Below are 6,000 nucleotides of genomic sequence, written 5' to 3'. Positions count from 1 at the left end.
CTATCGGAGGAGGTTGCTGGTTTCGTAGAGCAGATGCTACTCCTGCTGCTACAGCTCGTGCAATAATATTAGCAACTTGAGGGGAAAATTCCTGATTCTCATTTTGAGTTGGGGAAATACTGCGATGACGGTTCGCATTCCTTGTCCCACGCCGAGACATCTTTCTTTTAAATTTAGAAAAATCTAACGTCAGTACATTATAATAGACTGACTAAAAGAATACAAAGAACCCTAATACTTAGGCTCTAATTATCAGAATACACAACGCGGAAGTATAGTAATCACAGATCCCTAAGACACTCGAACCTGGAATGCTCTGATACCAACTGTGACACCCCCACATTTTCCACGCATAAGTTGATCAGGCTTATACACGAAAAACGAGGGATATCAAAAACAATTGGCAACATACAAGCATGGAATACAAAATGATAATAATAAAAGAATTTAGACAGGAAAGGAACACTAAATAATACAACATCCATCCATCCTTTATTTAATACAGTACTCCATTACAACTTGGAAATCCTATGTCAAGGATCCCTAAATATAAACCTGAGAGTTCAACGTCAAAAGTAAATAAAAACTGAAACTGAAGTAATACATAAAACTTCTACCCTGAACTGGATCGTAAGAGTAGATGAGTTCGGATGGTGGTCCCACACTGCTAACCTCAACCTTGGAACGGGTACTGACCGTATCCTGAAATAACAACAATGGTGGGTCAACCCCACGAGCAAGTCCTCTCTACTGTGACCCAAATCAGAGAATCAAATAAATTAATCATTATGAATCGGATGAGTACTATATCTGTATACATCCAAATGGAACTACCCAATGTATAATATGACCTGAACCAGAATAGACGGGGATCACTTAGACTCACACTAGGTGGTTAAGTGTCTCCTTTCCCTACCCGGGAAATCAGCTATTATACACGGTGCACGATACTAACAACACCGACTGTAAAGACTACACAGTAGTAACGCATCTCCATGTACAAATGAATATACTGAGCATATCAATTAGGCAACACATGCCAACAATATTAATAAATATACCGAGTATGTCAATTAGGCAACACATGCTAATAATATTAAACCACATACCCCGACAGCCACACATCTGTCTATCGCAACGAATGCATAAGGTATAAATGAGTCTAAACTTATTAGCCAGCTCACATGGTTCTATATGGCAACACATCCATATAATATAAATGCGACATAATTTAAACAGTCCATTTATTCTCTGAAATGCACACAGCATAATAATCATGGTTGATATATGATTAACAGTATAAATATCCCATAATATATAATGGATAATTTATATGACGATAACCGTGACATTATTATATTTGAACAGTAATAATGAATACCATTTAAAAAAATAATAACACCATCTATAGTAATATTGTTAAATGAATCACATTCATATCCGTACGGTAAACGGGCCAATTAAGGTTTAGAAATATTAATCGGCCATAATAATACTTAACGGGTATTAAAATAATAATTTCGTGGCCCGTTAAACCAGTAAATACCAACACCGTACCTAAAAATCCAAGTTTTAGGTTCTGGAATTTACAAAACAGGCCCTAGGGGTATTCTGGTAATTTCCAGCAGCTAACAGGGCCCTTCACGCGCCCCCACGCGCCGCCCTAAGCTCCCCCACGCGCAGCCCAACCTTCCCCACTCTCCCACACGCTTGCACGCGCTTCCACGCGCGTCTGGAGAGTTCCACGCGCGCGTTAATGGCTTCTTGCTGACGCGGCGTCCTCCGGTTGGTTGGCTGCATCATCTTTCCTACATGTGCGCCACACCGGATCAATCCACCTATGCTCCTTTCATCCTGCGGCTGATGATTAGCACACACCATCATATGGTGTCCCGCGCTACACCGAATCCATCTTTTAATCAATTTCCCATCAACCGGTCATGGATCCATGCGCACACAGGTTACCTTGCGCCGCAACACACCGGATTGCTCCGGTCTTCTTCCCCGCTGCCGGCGACCGGAAATCTCGCCGGAGCCTCGCTGGAAAATGCATAAAATTACCGAAAAATTCTAGAAAATTCTAGAAAAATCCCTGAAGCCTTAAATAATTATTTTTAGCTAGATTTAATTGTATAGGATAATAATTAAATATCTACCATCCTAAATAATTAAAATTTTATTAATTAAATAAATTAAAAATAATAATTTATTAACTCCTAACATGCTCTCAAGGCTCCATTATAATTTAAATAATTTAAACAATTAATTTATGGATTCAAAGGGGAAAAATAGATAATAACTTGCCTTATGGATTTAAAATAAATCCGCCGGTTGCGCGTAGTTGGGTAAATTCCCTTCCTTTCAGTCTTATACAAGAACTCACTTTTATTATTTCCTTCTTCAACCTACGTGAATCCTCAACCAAAGGGCTAACTTCTATATATAAATAACTTATATAATTTAAATATTACAAATATCTTTTTACTAACCATCTAACTTCCCACCTATATTTACTTAAAGCATGCAATCCAAGTCAAGTACATTGACTTAACCAAAATGCTACCATTATGTTAAGTTCCCATCATGACATTTGATCATTTGATTATAATTATGATTATTACTATCATTATTAGTATTATTATTATTAATATTCCTAAACTTCCCTAACCACATTCCTTTAATGCCATGCCCCTAAGTCCTCTTTGAAATCATCTCATTCAACCAAGATAGTGGAAATTCTATCTTAAGACTAAGTTGGCATCATAACTTGTTTTAATAATACTATTCTTATTATTACTATTATGATTAATTTATCACTATTATCATTATTATATTATTATTAATAAATTATTATTATTATATTATTATTATTATTACATAAGAATACATTATAATCATAATAATACTTTATAACACAAATATAAAACTTTAATTAACTAATATTGCTTAATATAAACATAACCAACAAATAAAATTATTAATAAATTTACATACACCATTAAATGAACTTAATATAATAATGTAGCATGCACAATAATAGGTAAAGAAATCTACACATAAATGAATTTAAATAAACAAAGCTCTTTAATAAAATACGGGGTATTACAGTAGGATAGTCATTTTATACCTAAAAATATTGTGACATCACTGCAAATTGATATTTAGGGTGTAGGTGAAATACAAAATCACTCTTTCAAATATAAGTGAAAAATAAAACCAAAATCTTCGTCTAGGTGAAAAATGACCTAACCTCAGGGGGTCTTGTGTAATTTACCCTAAATAATAAGGTTAAATTTGTCATTTCATAACCTGGTTAACAGGTCGGATATGAATATTGGGGTAATGTAGTTACTTTTTAAAAATGTAAGGATTTTCAAAAACAGGTTAGAATTTTATAATAAAAATTTAAAACTAATGGGGGTTTTATCTTACATGAATAAGATTATATCATTTTATTAGATATTAGTTTTGCTGCACTTTCAATCAATTTTTAAATATTAATATTGCTGTATTTTTTAAATAATATAAATTGCCTTAAATAATGAATTTAGAAATATATATAATATGGTGAATTTTTATATTTTAAACCAAAATTTGCGAAAGTGGTTAGAGGCACCATTATATAGTTTTTCTTTTCTCTCTATATTATGGATTACATACTCACCTATTTATACATGATCTAATATGGGATAATATTTATACACACTCTAACTCCCATCCAAAATCCAATGTGGGATAACATTTAAACCCATTCAAATCCAATATGGGACAAGTCCCACTTGTAATATTCTCCCCCACTTGAACCCGCACAACGCTCTCGTTATGGTCGATCCACCTTGCCTAACCAAGGCCAGACCTAGACGCCCTTCGAGCCGGGAGCTTGGTGTGACACTGGATTAAGAATTGGATCTGGTTCTGATACCAACTGTAATGAGTGGGTGCTTACCTATTTACCTAAAAGTTTAAACTGTTGAGTAATGTTGCATACTCACCCATTTATATACACTTCAACCTCCATCCAAATCCGATGTTGTAACACCATGTCACAAGACTCATAACCAATGTGGTGGTGGGTCCAACCACATCCAAGGGATCGAATGACTCGGCAGTACTATACTCGCAGATATTTAATACATTCTCAAGATTCAGACAATTCGCATGCACAAAACATGAATTCGTGAAGTGCAAAACGATGACTCTTTTGCACGAATTATGTGACTTAGCTTTTAAGACTACACTTGTATATATAAGTGTAGTCTCGGTCGTATTGGTAGGTATGAAACATCATTGAATATAATTAATTCAAATCTAAAATATAGATATTAAAACAAGATAGTAATTATATCCAATGATTATCATATTTGGTGCGGATAAATTTCATGCCCTGAACAACACATTATTGACTAGTATTAACTAATATGTATATAATATATGGGAGGCGATATTTGCACTCTACTTTTTTACACTTACACTACATTTTTCTTTTTTCTTTAAAGTAAATAACAAAAAAACCCATAAACTAATTAATGCATCATCTCTTATTTTGTTGTATATCACCTAATTACCCTTTTCACTATCAACTTTATTTTCTTACCTTCTTTACTTACTTTAATTTTTATTTTTTATTATTATTTTTTTTTTTAAGGAGCCTAAAACCAACAACAATCCATTACAAGCCTCGGTCTTGCCACTCTCTACCCAATTTGCAACACAAGCTCTTTTCCTCCCTTATTTTTTTAATTAAATTTTTGAAGGAGATGATATGATTTCCTTGGATATGGTCTAAAGCAATTTTTTTTTTTTTTTTGTTGCTCTCAAATACACATCCACATTACGATAAGGGTTTTGTTTTCAAATATTTCCTCACTTTCATTTTTTTTTTTTTTTTTCCACAGCATATTCCTTACGCTTTAAAAAAGGCGGCCTATGCGGAAAGAGGAGAATATGAAGTGGAAATTGAAAAAAAATATAGGTATCTACATTGTGCATGTGTGGAGGAGACTAATAAGAAGAAGGAAAAAATAAATAAATAATTAAAAATTAAAAAATGTTAACATAGAACTCCAATTCAATGACAATAAGTGTAACATCATTTTCTTCCATATATCATATGCATTTTATTAACTGCAACTTATTTTTTCTCTGTCATTTAGGTTGCTATTATAAGTCTTTTTCTTTTCTTTTTCTTTTTCTTTTTCTTTTTTTTTTTTCCTTTCTAAAATTGATATTTAGTCCGTAGTTATGTTGTTACATAATTTTACAATGCCTAAATTGAATGAAGAAGATAGAAACGTTAATTAGGGAGATGAAAATATCTTTCCATAACTGAAAGGATAATTGTGGTATTCTAAATATATATATATTTATTTATAAAATTAAGAATAGAAATGTCATTTCTTTTAAGAATGTAATGTAAAGGTAGAAAAGTGGAGTACGAATATTTCCACCCATAATATATACGTGTGTGGTTTGATGAGATTTTTTTTCCTGAAATATCTAGTTCTTTGTCGATGAATGTGAGAACACTCATCCCTAATCTTTCATGCATGTCTTGGGCTTTGTCTCTCATAGTCACAGTTGCACCTAGATTGTTCTACTAATACAACTCATCAGCTTTGGCTTATTCCGAATACAACTCATCCACTAAGAAAACAAAAATGACTAATCTAGAGTACAAAAATGAGTAATCTAGATTTGATTGATTTAATTAATTCTCAGCATAGCATGTGATTCATAGCGCAAAAAATGGGGGCAGTCAAGGACTTTATTTGTAAAATCATGAAATTTGATTAGAGATCTCTTTTTTTAATCAATAAAATAATTTAAACCATATTAGCAAAATTGTGTTTGTTTGACTTGTTCAAGAAAAAAGAAACCGTGAAATTAGGGGAAAAAAAGAAACCGTCAAATTGAGGATCTGTTTTTTTTGTTGTAACTTGCAGGTGCTTGCAGGTGCAGATTGTGTCGAAGAGAAATAAATCCCTCAATCGGTACAAAATA

This window comes from Cornus florida, unplaced genomic scaffold (assembly GCF_030987335.1).
Source record: "Cornus florida cultivar Cherokee Brave unplaced genomic scaffold, ASM3098733v1 CherokeeBrave_3.0.0_Hap2_Chr09, whole genome shotgun sequence".
Taxonomy (NCBI): domain Eukaryota; kingdom Viridiplantae; phylum Streptophyta; class Magnoliopsida; order Cornales; family Cornaceae; genus Cornus; species Cornus florida.
The sequence above is the reverse complement of the archived record's forward strand: the minus strand, read 5'-3'. Positions refer to the sequence as shown.